The 22,763-nt window shown below is 43.9% G+C and overlaps 1 protein-coding gene and 1 long non-coding RNA gene across 4 annotated transcripts in view; one reads left to right on the top strand and one right to left on the bottom strand.

The window, feature by feature from the left end:
* egfra (epidermal growth factor receptor a (erythroblastic leukemia viral (v-erb-b) oncogene homolog, avian)) overlaps nucleotides 1–22,763 on the top strand; it is a 356,316-nt gene that overhangs the window by 110,519 nt on the left and 223,034 nt on the right. The gene's annotated exons all lie outside the window — the stretch shown is intronic.
* Nucleotides 1–22,763, bottom strand: part of LOC144678734 (uncharacterized) — a 38,693-nt gene that overhangs the window by 4,279 nt on the left and 11,651 nt on the right. The window contains exon 4 of one of the 2 annotated variants that reach the window (XR_013576166.1): nucleotides 22,460–22,518. The exons of the other annotated variant lie outside the window; for it this stretch is intronic. This is a non-coding gene — a long non-coding RNA (uncharacterized LOC144678734). The remainder of the gene's footprint in view (nucleotides 1–22,459; nucleotides 22,519–22,763) is intronic. 2 annotated transcript variants of the gene reach the window in all.

Below are 22,763 nucleotides of genomic sequence, written 5' to 3'. Positions count from 1 at the left end.
AAATTTGACATATACAGCATCCACTGCACAAGCTTTATGTGTGCACACTGATTTCCTTGAAACGATTCAATTAAATTAGAACACAATCCGGTTTTTACAAATCTATGCTGATTAGTCCATATCATTCTGCAAGTTCACTAATTTCAATCCATATTATAGAGGTTTATCCACAATGAATTAATCCAAACCTTAAAGCCTTGAGGCTTTCCTTTTTATTGATCACAGTTTAACATTAAATACCCTCTAATCCCTTGGCATATCTCAGGTGCTCAAATATTATGGTTAATGTTCCTGCTATCTCCTTCAATATTGTGGGATGTATGCCATCTGGAATTTTCTATTTTCAGACACTTTTTAGAGTTTACTTTTAAATATTTACTTTCAGTATGAGCTATTTCCATGTTCTTTTCAGGTACTCTTTCCAGTCCAATTTTCACTTTCCTCTGTAAATTACAAAGTTAAGTATCAGCCTTCACTTCCGAAGTAACACCTTTGTCTTGAAGTGGGCCTACATCTTTAATGATTATCCTTGAAGCCTGTACATGTTTATAAAAGTTATTGTACTTTCTCTTTCAGTCAGCTGCATTTATAATTTGGCCACTATACAATCCAGAATTAATCCAGAAAATGTAGACACTAACCAGACATATCCAGTTACAGGCATAAGTACTTTGCATCAACTAACGTTGTTAATGAATAAAGAATAGTTTTCTTGAATTTGCTACTAATGAATTAGAGGTTAGATATAATAGCCAATAATCTTTGTCAGATGTAAATTCTTACTGCAATACACTGAGTCTACTACTTACCTGACACTGTAGCCTGAATGGATGTGGAATAATGTGTGGTTTCTAAAGTTAACATATAATGGTTCATTCTCTTGAATCTTCGTCAAGGTTGCTGGTTCTCTTTACCCGTTAAAATTCTACAGTACTGCACGCTTTTAACTGATATGTCTTTATGCCATGCAGCTAGTGGTTGGTGAGGAGTGCACCAAAATTACCTCGTAGTTCAGAATTGATGTTGATGTAGCATTCAGTGGAATGTTTCTCCATTCTAGTCTCAATGGTCAAAGATCAACAAGGGGCTTTTCTTCTGATGGAAAGTGGACATGTTTAGGAGCACAAACTTGGAGCATAGAGCATTTTCCTGATGAAAAGTTCAGTTTTTGTTTCCTCTGCCTTCTTACCTCAAAAGTAAATGATACGAAGTTCCAAAATAATCTGTCTAAATCCTATATTATTTTGTCCTCCTATTCTGTCACTAAAATCTTTGTTGTACATATCTTAATCCTTCCACATCTCCTTAAGTACTCCTAAAATAAATGTTTTTTTCAATTCCAATTTTTCACATCTTGTAGCTGCAAAGCTTTTGCTTTTGAAGTCTTGTTAAATTGTTTTGTTTTGGGGACATGAGGCTGCATTTTCCAAATATAGTGGAACACGCTGCTTTATTCACTTTTTATACCAAGCTTTGAGTGTCTTGTGTTAGCCCTTATAGTGGTGAATGAAGCTTTTTGATTAGGTAAGTTCCCAGAGGAATAATTAAACTGAGCAAGAAGCAATAAATGCAGCTCAGAAAATTTGGGATCAGCGGGGTAAATGGCACTTTACTCTGTTTCAATGTTGTATTTGTAATAAGAGCTTTGACAAGTGAAAATGTTAATCTGTACACAGAAGGTATTTAGGTAAATAGCCTCATGTAAGATCAATAAATGTTGCTTCTTTTGAGGGAAAATGCACGGCATGGGTTAAGGAAACATGCATTTTTTTCTCTTTATCAAAGAATTGAACGGATGTTGGAATTGTATTTCCTTCCTCATACTGCTGGTTTTGCACTCAAATAAGCAAGTGGGAAAACCTTTGTCTGGAAGTTAACCAGAGCCTCATGATGCCAAAAAGTCTCTTCCAGAGCATAATATAATGAGTTCTACCAATGTTCCTAATGAAAATGCTGAACTGAGATTTGGAATCAATCAGTACTGTTGAAACACATAATGCTGCCTTACAAATGTATTTGTTCTGAACTAATATATGGATATGATTGCTGAATAATATTACTGAAAATGTTTAACTGATAACCAGCTGTGAGCCTTGAAATTAAAAAGTAAGTACATTAATCTGATCATTGTAGTTTTGTACATGATGCTTGTGTCATTGCTTAAAGCTTGTGCATAAATAATGTCATAAACGCTTTAATCACAGAAAATGGTTCAACTTCAAGGATGAAGAACATTCTGGAAGAATTTGTGTTTTTTCCTAGACACCCTTAAAGGGTTAATGCAAGGACTCTGGTTGTTGCTGTTCCTGGAAAAGACAGCATTTTACAAGAAAAGGTAATTAAGCAGTTTTAAAGAAACTAGATAACCTCTTTTCCCTGGTGGATTGTTTACACGGTGGTATGGCTTTGAAAAAAAACCATACCTAGAAAACTGTGTTTAAAAGCTGGTTTTGTTTTTGTTTGGAGGGGCGGAAATGAAGATCAACTGCTTGGGTAAAGAACACCCCAGCTCCTGGAGCTCCGGACCCAGTCCAAAGCAAATTTGCTCCAAAGTTGATTTACATTCTGAAATCAACTGTCTGCAAGTTTTCCTCGAGTCTGCCTGAAAAGTAGTGCAAGAGTCATTGATTGTTTCACAGACCAGTGCTGAGAAACCAACCAGTGTCCACTGAAGGCACTGAATCCTTGAAAGCGCACCTGGCTGATCCAGCACGTGCACATTGCGGGATTCCGAACAACCTGACTTTCACTTGCAACGCGAATTCTGTTTTTGTTTTGAAATACATCACTAAACCTGACAAAGGGACGGGAATAGTCATCCTTAACAAGTGTGACTATATCAGTAAAATGCACGCCATTCCTAATGATGAACATATGAACAAGGAGTAGGAGTAGGCCATTTGGCCCCTTGAGTCTGCTCCGTAATGATGGGTCCAAATTCACATCCATTGGACCTGCCACTCAACACGACTGGACAGCCTTGCTCGGAGGAAGATAAAAAACACTTGCTGGACTTGTGTAAGAGCGATGAGCTACCGCGTGATATATATTAGTGTTTGTCCCCTTGGCTCGCTGTGTTCGCGTATTTATGGGCTGCCCAAGACACAAAAAAGTGATGTCCCTTTACGCCCTATCTTATCTATGACCAGTTCTACACAACATGAATTGGCCAAATAGTTGGGTGAATAGTTACAACCAGTTTTGACCAAGTTTTCCACATTCTTGGTGAAGGATTCCTTCACATTTGCAAAGGCCGTACAGGACTTGCATATCGATAGCAATGCTGTGTCCATGTGCTCATTTGCCAGCCTGTTCACCAATGTTCCACTTAAGGAAGCCATAGATATTTGCGTTGCAGTACTATATCGTGGCGATCTAGACTCGCCACCATTACGTGAATCAGTATTAATTGAACTTATGAACTTGGCAACTCGTGCAGTTGAGTTCAGTTTTAATGACACTATGTATACCCAAATAGATGGTGTTGCCATGGGATCCCCTCTAGGTCCAGCTCTTACAAACATCTTTATCGGGTTTCATGAGAAACATGGCTTTGATGGAATGAGACCTAACCTCCTACCCTCACATATTTCCGATATGTGGATGATACATTCACTATATTTAAATCTGCAGCTGCATGTAATAATTTCTTTGCATGTCTTAATGGGCTCCATCCTGTGCTCAAACTCACCTTTGGAATGAAGCAGTCAAATGAACACTCCTTACTTGACATACTAGTTGAGAAATCTGCCAGGGGATTCTCCACCATGGTCTACCACAAGTCTGCCTTCACTGGTCAGTATACACGTTGGGATTCTTACAGTTCCGCATGCTATAAAATTGGTCTCATTGGCAACCTTGTAAATCGGGCCCGAGCCATTTGCTCATCATACGCTGAAATAGGACGCATCAAAGATATTCTGCGAATAATGGCTACCCTGATCAGATCATTTCGTGCTGCATGCCATGCAAACTCACGAATGGGCCTAAGGCCGTCACCTTCGGCTTTGAAAAGTGCCCAGTCTACTCCAGATTATCCTGGAAGGGCAAGATATCTCAAAAAACCACTAACAGAATGCTGCCGTCAAGCCAGAAAGGTGTTCTGCCAATCATCCAAACGAGAAATGTGGTATATGAATTTCAGTGCCAGAGTGATGATAGGTATGTAGGCTGTACGTCCCAAAGAGTGGTGGATTGTATCAAACAGCATGTCCCAGCCGCTGTTTGCAACATGCCATGTACAGGCCGTATCCAACCAGCCCATGCTTGCAAAATTCCAAACACAGTGTCCAACATTAGATGTGACTCTGTGATTGGACAACATTTGCTAAATAATCCTCAGTGTGCTAAGAATTGTGCTGACAACGAATTTAAGATTGTCACTCGAGCTTGCAGTCTGATGTATTTGTGTATGCAGGAAGCTACATATATTAATAACAGGACCCTGTTCTTTGCAGACAGAAAGAACACATACACATTTTACCCTCAGCATGCGGGTGCACGCCCGACATGCCCGTGCATGAAATAAAGCGCGTTGACTTCGGACGAGCGTCCAGACGTCATCACGCACTCTCGCGATATATTTCTAGGCGGGCGAGCGATGAAGATGGAGGCGTGCCCAGCATTAATTAAGCGGCCAGTTAAGGCCCTTGAAAGACCAGTTGACTCCGAGTTTAAGAAGCCCATGCGATTTTCAGGCCGTCGCACGGGCAAAAAGTGCAGGTGGGCAGGCCACAATTTGCAAAACCTCATCCATGGGTGGGATAAGAATGTGGGCTTCACAAAACGAATAGTGAGTAGTTTTGGTATCACTTGCTGCTGCTTGCTTCTGTGAACAGACAGCTTCATTTCGCTTTGGCGCTGCATTCAGATCATTTAGAGGCTTCAGTTCAGGACTCTGTTGTTTTTCAGGCCCCCGGGGGATTCACACCAGGTGGGGCCTTCCAGGTATCAGACAGCCTTCCCTTACCCTGGTACTGGGGATTGTGGTCTCCACTTGAGGCACCTCCTCTTGAGGAGGAAGAAAGGGCCAGAACGGGGAGGAGGTCAGGTGTCCCTATTCAGCTTCCAGGGGAGCAACTGGTGGGAGGAGAGGCACAGGCACAAGGAGCTCAGGGCCAACAGATGGCCAAGGTGAAAGGGGCCACAGAAGACACTACTATCCTGCTGCCAGGGTTTATAGACGGCAATGCAGCTACCTCAATATGTCTGAGGTGCAATGCCGAAGGAGGCTCTGTCTCTCAAGGGAGACAGTGACCTCCATCTGCCAGAGGATCGGCCCTGAGATCAGCTCCAACAGTGTGGGTGGGCACCCCATGCCAGTGGCTCTGAAGGTCACAGTGGCCCTCAACATCTATGCCTCCGGCTCTTTCCAGGGCTCAGTGGGGGATCTGTGTGGAGTTTCCCAATCAGCTGTCCATGGTTGTGTCAAGCTGGTGACAGATGGTCTGTTCAGGCATGCATTGACTTTCATTCATTACCTTAAGGACAAGGCCAGCTAGGCAGAGTGAGCCAGAGACTTCATAGCGATTGCTGGCTTCCCCCGCATCCAGGGTGCAATAGATTGCACACATCAAGGCGCCAGCGGGTGAGCACAGTGCCTTCGTCAGTAGGAAGGGATTCCACTCCTTGAACGTGCAGATAGTGTGTGATCACAAGATTCTGCAAGTCTGTGTAAGGTACTCTGGCAGCTCCCACGACGCCTACATCCTGAGACACTCCCAGGTCCTGAGGGTCTTCAGTGCTCCGGCTCGGCTTGATGGATGGCTGCTGGGTGACAAGGGCTATCCGCTCAAAAGGTGGCTCATGACACCTCTCTGCCACCCAAGAACAGAGGCTGAGCAGCAGTACAATAGGAGCCACGCCTCCACAAGAGCTGTGGTGGAAAGAACCATCAGTCTTCTCAAGATGTGCTTCCAATGCCTGGACCATTCAGTGGGTGCACTCCAATACCCTTCAGATCGTGTGTCACTGATAGTGGTTGCATGCTGCACTCTCCACAATCTGGCACTGGAAAGGGGGGACGCAGTGGAGGAAGAAGATGTAGATGCAGATGCTCTGGCTGCAGACGATGAGTCCAGTCTTGAGTCCGAGAATGAGCACACACAGGAGAATGCTGAGGGGATAAACGCAGGCCTGGGCAACCTCCAGGGAGGCAGGGACACCCGGGAAACTTTGATCCAACATCAGGTCGCTCTGGACCTCCCTGCTCACCATTGATGGACGGGTACTTAGCTGGGATACTGGGTGCCCAATCCATCTCTCACACTGACACTGACCAGCTGAGGTCATTGCCAGTATGAGGGCTTGCAGGTCCAAGCGCATCTCCAGGAACCTCTGATTTGAGTGCCTGGAGGAGCCTCTCCATGAGAGTCGCCATTCTCTCCATGGAGGAGGCATTGCATTCAGCCATGAGGGTCAACACAGTGCTTATGCTCCGTATGGACTCCTCCACAGTGGACACTATGGCACATATTCCCTCATGTATCTCCACCAAATCCTCCCTTCGGTGGCAGCCTTCCAGGGGTTGCCGAGGCCGACTTTGAATTGGCCGACATTAAGCCCCCGCCTGCCCCTTCGCGCTCATTGAAAGGCTGTGTCTCACGCTGGGCGGGCCCTAATTAGCCTGCGTGCGTAAAATCGTGGTGTGCTGCCGATTGCAGGCGGCGGTTGGCTTACCGACCACCCCCTTCTTGCCCCCGCCAAGCCCGCATGTCAAGGGTAAAATTCTGCCCATTATGTCTGTTTCAGCTATACAAAATAAATGATAATCATTCGCTGACTCATTCCTCAGGGCAATGCCTTAACTAATCAGGATCAAGCTTGAATTTTAAACAATGGTTTAAATTTCAAACAATGCTTGGCAGTTATCTGTCAGTCACCATCATTGGTGCATTCTCCAGGCTGCACCACCTCCTGAGCACAATGCTGACCAGATCCTGCTAAGCGCAAAGGCAGCCAGCAGTACCAAGAGCCAACTAAAAGAGAAGGAGACACTTGGCCCTACACTACAATCTTGACAATGAGATGGAAACTTCGAATTTATGTGCTGGCCACCACCAATGAAACCAGCGTGGACAGATTGCAGATCACAATCCCCAGTCTGAAAAACAGGGCAAACTGATTTTTATGTCCCCACACGTTAAATTCAAAATCCTTCTCCTTGTTCCTTAATCATGCCTTGACTTCACCTTCCTCCTACTTTAGCAATAATTTGCTGCTTTGCATCCATCTACTCCACAGTCAATGGCCATTTGTTTAGCCGCCATGCTCCTGTCTTTGCAATTCTCCATCCATTTCTCTCCACATTGCTATCATGTTTCCAAAAATCCTTTCAAAGCCCTCTTCTTTGACTCTACTTTCAGTTCTCTACTCGAGCCCTGTCGACCATATGCAATGTTAATTATATCTGTTTTCCTCCTTTATTGTAAAGCATTTGAAACACTTGTCTGTATGTGAGGAGCTTTCCTTGTGGCAGTTGAGTCTGATCCTAACCTGACTCATTCTGGCCTATTTTTTTCAATGGAAACTAGGTGCAGTGTAACTTTAGCCACATTTTAGAAACACAGGTTCAAGTTTTCTTTGTAGGCACTCCTGTGGCATTGAGGAGTAAAATTCTGGATGTGTACATAGACGATTGTTCATATGGACAGTGTTTTTGATATTGGCACAAAAAGTCTGAGACCCATAACCAATATAACTAGTCTTACAAGGTAACTCAAAATGTGTTTTGATTTTTTATCAATTACATTTACTTTGTAGTTAATCCTACAAGAATGAATGGGCCTTCTAAGCATCGAGGCAGACCTGCTCTTGTTTTAAAAGTCAGGTTGATTTGTTAGAATGCTATCGATTGAGTGATAAGTGGAAGCTCACTATGTTGATATGCGCTCGGCAAGTGTTTCATCCTATTGCACTGATCAGTGGACACTGATTAGGATATTACGTCACCTTAGGAAGATTGAAATATTGAAACAAGTTAATTAATCCTTCACTAGAAAATAATCTGAGTGCTATCCAAAAGGTGTAGTGATGGACATGCTCTACTGAGGATTTATTGACTTGTTTTCTGTATTCTGTATGTAGACTCTATGGCCTGAACTTCACCTTTGGTGGGCGCATGCGATCAGCGGGTCTGGGAGCAGTCGGGAGACGGGCCCCTGACCGCGATTTCACCAATTAACAGCCAGCCAGCATGAAACACACACTGTAAAGCTCAGCGCTGCCGGGATGGGGGCGGGTGATGACGTTTCCGTGGGCGCGGGCAAGTGCTGCGAGAAAACTCCCTGAAGGCAGGCAGCTGCCTCGGAGCAGCAGACCTGAAAATGAACAAATAAAGGTTTAAAAAGCTGCAAAAAAAAATCCATGCGCCACAATCAAGCGCCTGAAAATATAGCTGATAAAAATGCTGCCCACAGATATCTATTTTTATTTTATTTCATAATGGAAATTTCATCTCGCCCTTGGATGAGATTTGATGAAAAATGTAAAGGCCCATCTGGCCGATTCATCCGTTCGCCAGCCGTAAGGTTGGACAGGCCACAAAAAATCAGAGACAATTGTGCCACTAATGGGCTTAATTGCCCTCTTAATTGTTGGCGGGCAAGCTTCCGACTTTTAAGTGTGCCCGCCGAGCGAAATATCGCGTGAGCGCGCAGCGACATTGGGACGCTCGCCCGACATCTTCTCATGCAATTTTACACCTGATCGGGTTGGGTGCGTGCCCGTCCACGGGATGTAAGATTCAGGCCTGTGCATTCAAGGTAATTAAACACAAGTTAATGTCATCAGCCTTTACACTGTTGAGGCATTTCTAAAGGAAATGGTTTGAAAACTGAGCTGTTGGCAATTGGCATTCCTGCTGGGAAGGAGTCAGCAGCAAAAGGGAAAGCTGCATATGGACTATCACTGAGGACTTTATAATGTGGCTTTGAAAGCAGCTGTGCAAGTACTAAACCTGCAGTTATTATGCAATGACCTTTTCTGAGTTTTGGCAATTTGGCCAAGGTCATCTTCGATTGTGAGAGGAGGTCCATACAATATGGCCACATCATAAACCAGATTGATTAGAGTGCTCTACCTCCTCAGGTACAGACTCAAAGTAGTGGACCACTGTTAGGTGCACCTTGTCCGCACCGCAGGGTTGTTGATGGCGCTTGCCATCAGAGACAAACTTGTAGTGTCAATCTGATCTAAGGGAAGGCATATTCAAACACTGACTGCAGTGCTGTGGAATGGCAGATGCAGATTCACACCGCAGATTACCCACCTTGGCTGTATCATGCTGAGAAAGCACCAATCCAAGGTGCTACAGACGGGAGGGGAGATTAACTGAAATCCCCCAGGCACTGAGTGCCTTTGAATGAGCGATTTCCCCCATGAGTACGCAAGCAAAGCCACACCAGTTTGATTGTCCAGGGTGCCCAACTCCTATGAAATAAAATAAGGGACACTTCGACCAGGTGGGATGGGGTGGGGTTGGTGGGGAGGGGTAGTTAGGGCTGTTGCAGGTGATTGCTGGTGACCATGAGATCAGGGTGACGGGGGAATGGCGGGGGTTAAAATTAACTAAAACTTACAACTAATCTTGTTGAGTCACAAAATTATCCTTCCTCTGCTGGCCAACTCACTCATTTGCAGTCCTGCTTGAATCACTCAAACTCACCCTGGAGACTCTCAGATTCAGTCTCCCGCAGACTATCCTAGAAATAAGGGGAAAATGGTGACCCCGAAGGGACACAGGACAAGCAGGCAAAATAAGGGACAATCTCTTAAAATATGGGACAGTTGGTCACCCTGTGCTCACCCATCGCTGGATTAATACCAGTGGCAGCGGGATGAGGCTCTTAAGTGGGCATTAATTGCCCACTTAAAGGCCTCAACTGGCAGCAGGGCAGGAAGGCCATCTACGGGCTTCCCATCACAAACTTAATTAGGGTGGAGGCGTGAAAGCCCACATTTGATCCTGGCATCCAGGTCCCAACCCAACACCCAAAGTCCTGTCCATGGTGTCAGTTGCAAGCACTCCCTATGCTGTAGATTGTGGAAATAAATATGACCCTTGTACTGTGAACTTTGGCTGAGAATGTTGGAAAGGATGAATGGGGAAGTTTGCAATAAAGAACGATTTTAATTATTATACCTACATAGCAACTGGAATGCCTGGAAGTGCAAATTTTTGATTATGATCTAACTAGGTTGCAGTTTATATTTCTGTGCTTCAACTTCCTCTACCTGCCAATAAGCAATAAAAATGATCTCCTTGTCTCACTTCAACATTGTTTGCACTAGATTCTCAGTTTGCTGTGTTATTGCATTGCTGAATTCAAATGATTGGATAATTCAAATACTTCAGCACAAAAATGGCATTGAATTGTCAGTAGACTGCAGTTGTATTGATGAAAATCTTGAGAAACAATTTTACAAGTACACTTGTGTGCTTTTTTAAAAACCCTATATCCAAAATTCTGCTACCCCTGGTTTTGGAGTTAAACAGTGACACCATATTAAAATAATAAGGTAAAAGCTTAATACCATTGGCAGACTTCAAACTAGTTCTACAGTAAGTTCAACTATACCAACAACTTCAAAATGAAAAAAAATTGATGATTGCCCTTTTCCCAATTGGTAAAACCTGACTTATTGATTAAAGATGCCACAATTTTATTCTTATGCCTTGAATAAGTTTCAGCCTTGGATAATGGAGGCATGAGAGTCGCTAACCACAGTTAATTCAGTTAAACACAGCACCATGATGCCCAACAATCCACGCTGATATCTATATTTCTAGTAAATGTTTGATGCTTTAGAATTCCTCAAGGTTACATGCGTGACCTTGTTCAGTGATAACACAGAATTGTATATTGGATTTTTTTTTAGTAACTTGTGCTTGTTTAGTTACGTCCATTTGTTTATATTTTCCGCAATTTTCAGGTTTTGCTCAAGACATTCTCTCTGGCTCAGTGTTACTCCTCATGCCTGTAAACTGATCTTGCTTTCTCTATGATTGCAAATGCACCACTTGTTTTCCGATATCTAAATGAACAGAGTTATGGTCTCTGGATCGTAATGGAGAACCCTTGGCAAATATTTCACTTGCTGCGACTTGCATTATCCTATCCTTTCACAGAAAGCACTCTAACCACGTTTCGACGACACTAGTTCTTTTATAACTGCATATATATTGCTAACCTATTTATTCTAAAGTCATTTAACATAAAGCCTGTTCATGATTTTGCCTACTTGCTCCTTGTGAACTCCCCTTGACTTTTTATCCCTGATTCTTGTGGTTTATTCCAACTTAGATCTAATAATCAGTAACATCTTTACTCATGTTCTTTATCCTGAATGGCTTACACTCAAGTTAACCAGAGTGAACACAGTTCCAATTAGTTGAAATCCCTCTACATTGCTTCTCAATGTTCTGAGCCAACGTCTCAGCTCCCAGATGGTTTAAATGTGATGCATCCCTCCTGGAAAAAATTACTTTCTCCTGAATGAAACAAATGTAATATTTCCATGTGCATAGTAAATTTCCCATGGTTAACAACAGTGTCAATTTATACATATTCTTTGACATAATGAAGCACTTCCCAGGAGTGTTATCAAACAGAATTTGATACTGAGTCAAAGACAGAGATATTAGGGCAAATAACCAAAAGCTTGACCAAAGAGAGAGATTTTTAACAGCGCCTTAAAGGAGAGGAGGGGAGGTTCAGGAAGGGAGTTCCAGAGCTTGAGGCCCAGGCAGTTGAAGACCTAGGTTCCAGTGTTGGAGTGATTAAAATCAAGGATGCACAAGAGGCCTGAATTGGAGGAACGCAAAGATCTCGAATATGAAAAAAATAATAAAGACATATCCTTACTGACTGTATAAAATGGTAGGCACGCTATCAAGCTGGATGGCCTAGGCTTTCTGATAATGGATGGAAGGGTTCTCTTGTGCACTGCCTGTGTGTGTGTGTGTGTGTGAGAGTTTTGAGTCAGATGAGTTCTACCTGCCAATTTGTCAATCATTTATGGTTCAAATTAGCTTATCCTTAGAACTGTGGGTAAATATTAAGCTATCCGTTTAATTAAACTATAATGACAGCCTATCAACATTAAATGAGAATGATCTTTGTTAGCTCCTCCCATTATTTCAGAGCTATAGGAATTTTCTTAAATAAACAATATGGATGCCGGTACTGCCTCAGCTGTGGCTTTTCCTGATTAGCTACTTAACACCAAGGCCATGAATTTTCCTATGGCAGGAGGGCTGGGCGGGAGCGGGCAGGGGCGGGCGCAGAGCCGATCATCGCCCGCAATTGGCTCCGCGCTGCCAATTAAGGCCCGCCCAGCGTCATTCATGGCTGGTAGCTCTGCGGGCAGGGGGAGGAGGGAGAGTGGGGGCCTGTGCTCTTTTGCGCATGCGTGCGAAAGAGCACAGCAATCTCCCTGAGGCACGGAGCTGTCTCAGGGAGATTGGGTGGATAATAAAAGAGATTAATAAATTATGTAAAAATTTATTTAAACATGTCCCCTCATGTGACAGAGTCACATTAGTTGGGACATGTTTGTTACGGTGGGAAAATGTATTTATTTGTTTCATAAAAGCTTCAGGAAACCTCATCCCACCCCTGAAAAATGCGAAGGCCGCTTGGGCTTTTCGCCTGCCCGCCAACCGTAAGGTTGGACGGGCAGCATTCCTAAATAGTTTAATTAATTTATAAATGGCCATAATAGGCCCTTAACATTTTGGCAGGCGCGCAGCCGACTCTGATGCGTATTCGCCGAATGAAATCTCGCGATGGCACGTGATAACGTCATGACGCATGCCCAACATCATCGTGCGTCATTTTACACGTCGGCGTGTCGGGCCCGCCCCCGCACGTCAACCGGAAGATCCTGCCCCAAGTTACTATGGCAGCTATCTGGATTGCATTCTAGTGGATTTCATCTTGATATAAAATGTATTGAACATTACAGAGATATTATAAACTAAATAAAATGATTCAGGCAATATGGGTAAAGCCAAATAGATTATTGAGTTAGTGACTATGTCTGTTCTCTATACTGTAATTTTTTGAGTGGACAAATTATGTTTTCAATCACTACAACTGGTTGGCACTGATCACAGATGTTTAAAATTTATTGAGAGGTCTGATACAAGTTGGTCCTTTTTTTTTAGACAACCCGAGTTCCACTGGCACAGTCTTCACCAAAGCTGAAGTGCTTAATTAAAGATGCATGAAGTCAGTTGGGCCATTGGGTTGGAGGAAAACCCCTCTGCAGACTTTTACTGATGGGTCTGTGGCCTTTCATCCACAGCACCAGCTCCGATGGCCCTCTGGCTTGTCACCAGGAGCCTGTCTTGACTGAGCTGGCGTCCTGCGCAAAAGGCGGTGAACCGGTCTGACGTCAGTAAAATATTGGCGCTGTTGCAAAATAGCCCCTAAGTGGGCTTTAATTGGAATAATTGGCCTTTGTGCAACAGGTAGTCAACTTGGTTCCCAGGCTGCCCTCGGCTAAGACTCCCAGAGACCGGAATGTGTCGCGGAGCCATTCTAATGTGCCTCTCCCTATTTTCCCAGCCTACGCCTTCTCCTACCTCATCTCCACAGGGCTGGAAAGATTCAGCCAAACGTTTCACGCCAATTGTCTTTCATCAGAAAAAGTGAGACATTTCACATAAGTCTACTATTACTAGTGGGCAGAGTGACTTCCATTGCATCAATTAGTTGCATTCAGTGTTAGGCCTTGGCCACTGCATTACCTAGTCCCCACTGTTCCACCAATTTTACCTGGCAGCTCACAGTGATATTTTACGATATACCATGGGCAGGATTTTCCTGCCGCCCCTGCTCGCCAACACGTAAAATGACGCGCAGTGACGTCAGGCGGAACTCCCATCGTCACCGTGCCCCATTTAAATTTTCAGGAAGGCGGGGGCGCAGCAAAATTAGCTGCGTGCCCGCCGGCCTGTCAATGGCCAATTGAGGCCATTGACAGATCAATTAAAATAATTAGTGGACCTGCCCGTCCAACCTTAAGGTTGCCAGGCAGGCCAGGAGCCCCAGCGGCAACTAGAAAAAACATGAAACCTCATCCACGGGCGGGATGAGGTTTCATTAAGGGTTTTAAAAATTTTAATAAAGTTGTTATGGAAATTATGAACATGCCCCAACTCATGTGACATTGTCACATGAGGGGACATGTAAGGGAATTTTTTTTTCTATTTTCAATATAAGTAGAAAGTAGAGCCAATCTCCCTGAGGTAGCCCTTAGCCTCAGGGAGATGAGTGCGCTCTTTCGTGCGCAAGTGCGAAAGAGCGCACTCTCGATTTTAGGCATTCCCCCCCCCCCCGCCCGCACAGGAAGCTCATAGCGCTTCCCTGCGGACGTCACGCTGGGCGGGCCTTAATTGGCCCACCCACGTAAAATGACGCCACGCCTCCGAACGGGGGTGCCGATCGGAAGCATGCCCACACGCACCCGCCCATCAACTTCCCCCCAACGGGGGGAAAATTCTGCCCCTTGTGTGTGTTTTGTATTAATTCACTAAAAATTTAGTAGAGTGATCAGACAGAAATGGTTATCCATCCTCAGCACTTGTAATCTTTATTTTCACCCCAGCTGAAGTATTTGCTCTGTGTAGACTATTTTATGTTACACTTTAACTTTAATCTGAATGCCAAAATTAGATTGCAGTTTTCAGATTTCATCCCACTATCAAATGCAGTGTAATCGGTATTTTAGGTCAGTTTGTGCCAAGACTAGTACCTTCCAAACCCACCACCTCAACCATCTAGAATGACAAAGGCAGCAGATGCATGGGAACATCCCCACCTGCACTTTCCCTTCCAAGTCATATACCAGACTGACTTGAAATAACACTGCCAATCCTTCACTGTCGCTAGGTCAAAAACCTGGAACTCCCTCCCTGCTAACGCTCCAGGTGTACCTACACCACACGAACTGCAGCAGTTCAAGAAGGTGGCTTGCCGTCGCCTTCTCAAGGGCAAGTAGGGATGGACAAGAAATGCCTGGCCTAGCCAGCTCATACCCCATGTTACAAACATGACACGGGGCTGAGTTTTTAGCTCAGCCGGCCGGCGTGTGCCTAACACGAGCGAGCGTAAAATGACGTGCAATGACATCAGGCGAGCATCCCGATGGCGGGCCTCGGCAGCACGCCTGCCGACAATTAAAAGGCCTATTAAGGCCATTAATGAGGTAATTAAAATAAATTTTTCGCTGCCCGTCCAACCTTACAGTTGGCGGGCAGGCGGAAAGGCCAAGTGGACTTTGCATTTTTTTGAAAACCTCACCCACGGGCAGGATGCTATTTCCAACATCAAATAAAATTAAAATAAAAAATCTAAACTTTATTTAATAACGTGCCCCTGCTCTTGTGGCAGAGTCTCATGAGGGGAAATGTTTTATAACATTTTTATTTTTTATTCTGAAAACTGTCCATCTCCCTGGGGCAGCTCTGTTTGGAAATTTGGAAAATTGTACTATAATGCCTTGTTTCTGTCATTTATAAGGAAAAATTTGATTGATTCATATGGAATGGAACAGGAAATCGTGTTATCTTATCCCTTCCGCCAAGCAGTAAAACTTTCTAATATATAATAGTTCAGTACAATTCATGAACAACGTCATAGAAATATTGAACAAACAGAGCTAGAGCACTTCGCCAGCCGTGAGGCACATTTGGCCGTCTGAGTGCTGTTGATCTCCTAAATTTGCTTTACTGTTCTTCCAATGTTTAGTTAGCCGGTAACTGGAGGAACATTCAGACTGCCTGCAGAGCTGCCGAGTAGGCAGGAGGCTTCCTGGGATAGGATAACAGTATTTTCTGTTCCTTTTAAATTGAATCACTGTTTAGTCTGGCTAGACAGTATATCATAGGATTCAGTTTTAAACATGTTGCCTAGTTTGTCCAAAAACCTGCCAATGTATTGATAATAGGATTGCGCAAATTGGATTTTTACTTGTGAGAGTTACTACTTTGCACAAGTAACTCTATATCTACTCAGTCACAATTCAGATTCAGTTCTAAGGTAAGTGCTCAATCGGCTAATTTTCTGATGATCGTGAACATACGGATCATATCTTTTTGAAAACCAGAATCCCCCCTACAGATCACTTTCATAGCAGCTGTTTAGTTTGATATTCACCACTTTATTTATATTGTACTTTATTTGCTCAGAAATTTCACTACATCTGTACAGTGGCTAGTAAGTCCATCTTGATCTTTCTGTCATACAATCATATGTCAATCATTCTGTTGCAACAGGATGCCACATAAGTAACAAAAGGTATTTAGTATGCCAGGACCCTTGTAAACATAAAAATAAAAGACAAGTATTTTACTACTGCACGTGTTATACACCCATCCAAGGAGAAAATGCAGAAATCACTGGCTCTTCTCCCCCCCAGCCCTCTCTTTGCATTAAATCTCCTTAAGTTAGAAATCTCCTCAAAACCTGACTTTTCAGTCATATCTTTAATACCGCCTCCAACTCTGTCCTGACTCTTGCTCACATTGGTTTTGCCTGTTTCTTGTCCTGTCCTACTTCCTGCTTCCTTTGTGAAGCATGTGGGGATGCTTACTCGGTTAAAGCCAAACATATATTGTAAGCCTTGATAGAGCCCAACTATAGTTGTAAGAGATCCTGGCATTGACCACAGTTTTTTTTAAGATACAAATGAATTTTATTTTTTCACAAAACTTACACAAAGTAGTATATTTTGCAGCCTCATTTGTAAAATGAGCTACCTCCTCAGAATTTTATTGCTCTATAACACCTTTTTAATCCCATAGATAATAATATGTAGAGTGTCATTATTATTCTTTGGCTTCCAGTATCAGCTTTGGGTTCCATGAGCAGTGAAACATTTCCACTTTTCTGACATTAATAACACAATGTTCTTCGAATCATCTTCCCAGTGGTAATATTAACAGCAGCTGGACTAAGTCTCAGGAAATCCAGCGTTTAGATTGTTGGCAATGTATTATTACTCAAGAAAATGAACAGGAAATATTTCCTGTGCACGGTATCTAAAGAGCCACCCTACGGGCTCATCAGAGCATCAGACTGCCTTTCCAAATTAGTTAGTTCCTTTCTGAATCACTGCACACACCATTTATTTTTTTAATGTAGTTGTGATGAAAGCATTGAAGACTGGTGGAATGCTAAATAAAAATAACAGAAGCATGTGTGCATGATTTCATATCCAGACAATGTTTTTGTTAATATGAGAGAGCTCCATTGTTCATATTTTTGATTAACATACAGAGTGGTGTGTATCTGAAAAGTCCTGCCAAATCTGATACAATAAACTTACAAAACTGGTGCACTTTTGCTTAAAGAGTTCAGCTTCCTAGCCTTTTTACTGTCTAGTTAAAACGACTTAAATTCAGAGGAATAACAGACCAGAATTGCTATCTGTAAATCTTGTGACCGTTTTACCAGTATGACCATGTGTGATAAAGTTAGAAGATTTTGTATATGGATATTAATTGATGGTTGTGGCTAAAGTTTAAAATATAAGGATGTAATAAATTACTCCTAATTGTTTAGCATAATTTTCACTAGTTTCAAGAATAAATGTTGATAATTACCTTTCAAACCTAGTTGCTGTTGGGCTGCAACAATATGGGCTGCATTTTTGTCTTGGGGTCAGGACATTGACTTCAACTCTTGGGTCTCAGCCTCGTGTCAGCGTCAGATGCCCAACATGGTCTTTGTAATGATGGCCAATTAGTGGCCAGGGAGTGCATCCACAGTCTAATTAAGGATGGTGGCGGACTCTGGAGGCTGAAGGACAAATCGGTGTTTATATGTGTGTGAGAGAGAGAGAGAAAGGCACTCATAATGGAGTGACTCTCAGAAGTGAAGGTAAGGAAGTTGCACGGTTAAAAAGGCCACAGTTAGGTCATTGTCATGGAGGGACAACCCCTCCACTGGCTGTGTTTCAGCAGCTGCAGCTCAAAGGCCTTGGTGAGTGCATAGGGTGGGGGTCCCCAACCTCCATCCCTTGGTCATGTTTCAGCTGTCACGGGGAAAATTGCAGTCGGCGTCTCTCTGGTACCCCTAATAGGCCCTTTAAGGGTCTTAATTGTCTACCTGTTGCTTGTGGGCGGTTAGCCCTCACCCACCTCCCCCAACCGTCCACTTTTAAAACAGCCCAGAGCCCAAAGCACGCAGGCAAACCAGTCTGCCATTCTCCAAGGTGAATTTCCCAGCCCTTATGCCTCTGGTCACACCTCTAATGCAAACCAAAATGTCTGCCCAGTGTTTCTTTTAAGTGGTAGAATGCCAGTTCACACTTGTGAATTCCCATAGAGAGTGGTCCTGCCTTGGTTCTGCCATCAGGAGGAAATGGTGAACTGACTCTAGGTATATTTCCCCACACCCAAGCCTAAACCTATACATCAGTTTTGAAACTACCAGTACCCTATTATAGCACAACAATGACAAGCTTGAGAGTTGGTCGCGTGTTCACCCTTTTAACCATGAATGTTGTGCAAGAAGGCAAATGAGAGACAGGAATTTTATATTTTAAAAGCTTTACAAAACTATTAACCTTAGTGTTTATGTATGATACAGTGAAATCAGTTGTCTTCCTCTTAATTAGTGTTTATATGTAGCCGATAATCATTTAATTAACTTATTGAGTTTCTTTTAATACTTATCTCCTTATATAATAAAACCAAAAATGTTCCTCAGATGGGTCACAGAAGAATTTAAAAGGGTTCACAGACCAGCAACTGAGCTAATCTGTTGGCATGACAATTGTTCCAAAGCAAGGAGTATGAACAAAATGACCTACCGCTGGCCAGATTAATAGATTGATGGAGGTTTGCAGAATAAGGATGAACTCTGAGCAACTAATCTCCTATTGTGATTCATCAGGCTGTCGACTGAGGTACAGTCATGGGAATTATGCTGAGGGACCACAAGCTGAGAAAAATCCTGCTCTTCTTGCGTAGAGTTGGTGTTATAGAGTTGATCTTCAGACAATTTTTCTTAGTGCAAACATTTAACTTTATTTTCAAGACAGCAGCAACTACATGTGTGTGTCAAACTCCATAACTAAAGAACTCCTCCCTCAGTAGAGGTTCCCTGTGCTGTTAACACACTGGTTTACACAGATCATGTGATCTTACAACACAGGATTATTCTTAAAGCTACATTTCTCAAAACTAAAATTACAACCAGTTGGTAAATACTTTTTAAAGGAATCAGAGCAATCGCCTGGGAGTAAGGCCACATGTCTTGCTTAATTGCAACTAAGGAATTAGGTGACGTACCCAGAGAAGGCCTTCTCAGTCAACTCATTTTTCCATAGATTATACAGCGCAGAAACAGGCCGCTAGTCCTACTGGTGTTTATATCCACACAAGTCTCTTCCCATCCCTGTTCTGTTGAAGAGTCATACGGACTCGAAACGTTAATTGTATTCCTCTCTGCAGATGCTGTCAGGCCTGCTGAGTTTTTCCAGGTATTTTTGTTTTTGTTTTGGATTTCCAGCATCTGCAGTTTTTTGCTTTTATCTCCTCCCATCCCATCTGCCTCAGCAGAACACAGGAAATAGGAGCAGGAGTAGGCCATTCAGCTCCTCGGTCCTGCTCCGCCATTTAATAAGATCATGGCTGATCTGATCGTGGCCTCAGCTCCACTTTCCTGCCAGCTCCCCATAACCATGACACCCATGTCGATCATGTGTCTAACTCAGTCTTGAATATAATCAATGACCGAGTCTCCACTGCTCTCTGGGTGAAGAATTCCAAAGATTCACGACTCCCTGAGAGAAAAAATTCCTCCTTACCTTCATCTTAGATGGGACACCCTTTATTTTTAAACTGTGTCTGCTAGTTCTAATCTTCCCCCAAGAAGAAACATCCTCTCAGCATCCACCCTGTCAAGCCCCTTCAGAATTTTATGTTTCAATAATATCACCTCTCATTTTTCTAAACTCTTGTGAGTATAGGCCCAACCTGCTCAATCTTTCCTAGACAACCCCTTCATCCCAGGAATCAGCTTAGTGAACCTTCTCTGAGCTGCCTCCAATAGAAGTTCTGCTTAAGCAGGCCAAAACTGTACACAGTACTCCAGATGCGGTCACACCAATATCCTGTACAGTTGTAAAAAGATTTTTATACTCCATCCCTCTTGCAATAAAGCCCAACATCCCATTTGCCTTCCTAATTACTTGCTGTACCTCCATGCTGACTTTTTGTGAGTCACTTACGAGGACACCCAGATCCTTTGTACTCTAGCATTTCATAATTTCTCTTTTTACATAATATTCTGCTTTTCTGTTCTTCCTGCCAAAGTGGATAATCTCATATTTTCCCATATTATACTTCATCTGCCAAAGGTTTGCCAACTCATTTAACCTATTTATATCCCTTTATCTCTTTGGGCCTGATTTTCCTCGTGGAGACTGGAAACGGGAGCCGGATCTGTTTTGTGTCACAAATGCACCTCTGGTGGGAAACAGACTTGAATTTTGGACTTTCCCAGGAATGAGCCCTTAATTGGTATGGGAGACGGGTTTCCTGTCCAATTAACACTAGTGGGAGCAGGAATGCGGGCAGGTTTCAGACCCCCAAGGCAGCCATCACTGAGGCTGCTGGTTGCTCCTAGGGAGAGAATTGGTGCCAAAGCCTGCCACTGCACCACGGGGAAGTGAGATGTCACAGGGGAGTTGGAGGTCTGGTGACCTTGAGATAGAGGAGGGAAACCCTCTTTCCAGAGGGTGGCAGGAGGAAGTCACTTTGTCAGCAAGGGCACCACAATCACTGCTTCGCACCACCCACTGCACCACGCACTGGACCAGGTGGCTTCTAAGTCTGCGATGCCCCATCAGTTGTGATCCAGATGTGTTGTCCGACATCAATTTGTCGGGCATTTGTACCCTGGGTGGTGCACCAGTGTGCAGCCACCTATGAACTGCCACAGACACCGACACTGATGAGGGCACAAATGTCTATGGCCAGCTGCCTAGAGAGTTGCAGTTTCCTTTGGCACTGGTTCTCAGCCATCTCAGGTCTCTTTGCCTCTGCCTGTGGATCCTGTGCTTAGGGTAGTGTCTCGTCATTCATGCCCTTTGCACATTTTCTGGCCTCCTTATGCCCGGTGCTCTATCCTTCTTCTGCAGGCTGGTGTTCCTCATCTCCAATGGCCTCTATTTCTGAGGATGCAGCCTTTCTGGTGGAGACCAAACAGTCATGCCCAATGCTCTGACACTCATGTGGTTCAAGGAGCCAGGTGAGCCAAAGAACTAGCAAAGTTTTTAGTGTTGGCTCCTCCTCTGAACCATGATGGACAGCTGCAGCTGCAATTTCAAAGGGGTAGGTCTTTTAAACTTTATAAAGTATTTTTATTCCCATTTCTAAACTTTTCCTGCCTCTATGACTTGCCCCAGACTTGGGGTTGGATTATAGGCTCCCCCCACTGGCAGGTTTGAAAGTGCGGAGCCAAGCGAAATCCAGCGGGCGCTGTGCTCGCCAGTTACTCATCTGCCCCTGCCATCACCGCAAATAAACGAGGGATGGGGGAACCATTGGGAGGCCTTTGCCCATTCCTGGGCCTATTGCAGCCTTTAGTGGCTAATTAATAACCACTTTAGGGCCTCATCCCACCACTGCCAGTATTATACCCGTGGCAAGGGGAGGTCTACGCCAGTCAGGATGTCCGGCAGCTTATAGTTACTCAAGCTGGTGCCAGGCAAGGGAAGGGGACATACTTTGTGGCTCCCGGCCCATTGGAGTCATCCCCCAAGGGTGAATCCCCTTTACCGTCCCTCCTAGTCACTTGAATACAGCCCCTGCCCCCACCCCCCACACCCCTTGTTGTATTTCTACATTTGCTTAATACAAACTTACCAATCTCACACAGGACTGGTAAACTAAATGTAGGTTTGGTTTATTTGAAAATGTAGTATAGGATTGCTCCACAGATAGATTTATAGTAAAGGTTCAACAGTTAATGTTAACAGGAAAGTACAGCTGCAATTTCTTCACATCACATGCTGCTAGCTAAACTGAAAGCTCCTCTGAACAATGTCTGCTAGTCACCTGGCTATTTACTCATTAGCATACTCTCTCATAAAGCGATATCACAACAGCCCTCACCCTCTCTCTGGGGCTTGTCAACTTGGTCCCAGTGAGACCCCAGTCTTATTTGCCAGTCCTGGCTATGTCTGTGTAGTGGAACTGCTTATATTACCAACAGTGGCCACCACTCCCATTAGCGCTGCTGGGACTACAGAGATGCTGGCCATCCAGATGGCGGAATTTCCTCATGAGAGAGGGGTAGAAGTCCTACCTCCAATCGATTATCACTGCACCCTGTGTCAAATGGCTGCAGGGCAATTATCTGGGTTGTTAGTGGGCTGTCCCCCTGACTTTTTAGCTGGGGGGATGTGGGGGGGTGGGGACAGTGGAACACTGTGAACTCACCCATGATTCTTGCTTCCATGTAGTTGGTCTGATTCAGATAGCTGCCAATATCAGGCCCTCTGTGGGAAAATTCAAAAACTTATAGGAGACAGGCTTTTAATGTGCCCTCAATGATGTTACTTGCTGACTTAATAGGTGCAGGCCTGTTCCAAGGCTAGCGTTTTCCCATGCTCTTGGGAACATACAAACATACGAAATAGAAGCAGAAGTAGGCCATTCGGCTCCTTGAGCCTACTCCGCATTCAATAAGATCATGTCTAAGTTCTACATTCCCATCTACCCCTGCTAACTTTAGATTCTTGTT

Source organism: Cetorhinus maximus, chromosome 3 (genome assembly GCF_964194155.1).
Source record: "Cetorhinus maximus chromosome 3, sCetMax3.hap1.1, whole genome shotgun sequence".
In the NCBI taxonomy this organism is placed as follows: domain Eukaryota; kingdom Metazoa; phylum Chordata; class Chondrichthyes; order Lamniformes; family Cetorhinidae; genus Cetorhinus; species Cetorhinus maximus.
Note: the sequence above shows the minus strand (reverse complement) of the source record. Positions and strands in the feature narration are given on the sequence as shown.